We start from the raw sequence: 1,039 nt of genomic DNA on the forward strand, positions 1-1,039 counted from the left end.
ATTTCTTCCATCTGTAAAATACTAATAAAAGTATCCACCACAAAGAATCGTGAGGGATTACATGGCGTACTGCGCACAATGTGCTTTGCAGCATCTGGTAGCTACTAAGTACTGCATGAATGTGAAGCATCGTTTATACACCTGTAATTTCTAACCCTACCCCAATCCTGCAGTGCAAATCCATTAGTTAGAGAGAGGTCTGGCTGCTGTAGCAAGAGGTTCCATTTGTTTGTGCCTTAAGCAAAACAGAAGTTTACTTCCCCTTATAACAGTGCAGAGGTTCAACCCCCAGCTTCCACCACTAGGTTCCCACGGCTGATTCAGCTCCCCCAGCATATCCTAATCCTGGCCGGCAGGAAGGGGCAAATCAACCCCTTCCTTCTGAGAGTACCCTGAAAGGTTGCATACAACATTGCTGCTCAGACCCCATTGGCCAGACTTAGTCACGTGGCCATCCTGTCTGCAAAGGAAGCTGGAAACATAATTGTTCCCTCAGCTAAAATCGTGGGGACTTACTAGTTGAGGGAAAAGAAAGGGAAAGTAGATATTGCTGTCCAGAGTCCAAGGTCTGTCCACTCCTTACAAAGGGCACATCTAGTGCCCCCCGAAGGAGGGAAGGCAGCCTTCCACCCAGACGCAACCTGGCCCGGAGCCCAGGGTCTCTGAGGGGCCAGGTGTGGATGAGGTAGGTCCTCATGATCTGGTGATTTATAAACCAGAAGGCAGGTGATCCTGCCCGCCCCCGCCCTATTCCCCACAGACAACAGGGAGGAAGAACAGGATAAACTCAATTAAAACATCCACTCAAGAATAAAAAGCTGTAGTATATACAATAAAATATTACTCAGCTACAAAAAAGAATGAGATCTTACATTTGCAACAGCACAGATGGGCCTAGAGGGTATCATGCTGAGTGGAACAAGTCAGCCAGAGACAATTACCATATGATCTCCCTCACATGTGGAATCTCAAGAACAATATAAGTGAACAAACAAAACAGCTACTACACTTGATCTTAGCCAAAAGGCTGAGAAGCGAT

The 1,039-nt window shown here is 46.7% G+C and overlaps 1 pseudogene; it reads right to left on the reverse strand.

Annotated features, from left to right (window-relative positions):
- Window positions 1–893: 893 nt before the first annotated feature.
- On the reverse strand, window positions 894–1,039 carry LOC114495717 (annotated as a pseudogene).

This window comes from Phyllostomus discolor, chromosome 4, assembly GCF_004126475.2.
Source record: "Phyllostomus discolor isolate MPI-MPIP mPhyDis1 chromosome 4, mPhyDis1.pri.v3, whole genome shotgun sequence".
NCBI classification, from domain to species: Eukaryota; Metazoa; Chordata; class Mammalia; order Chiroptera; family Phyllostomidae; genus Phyllostomus; species Phyllostomus discolor.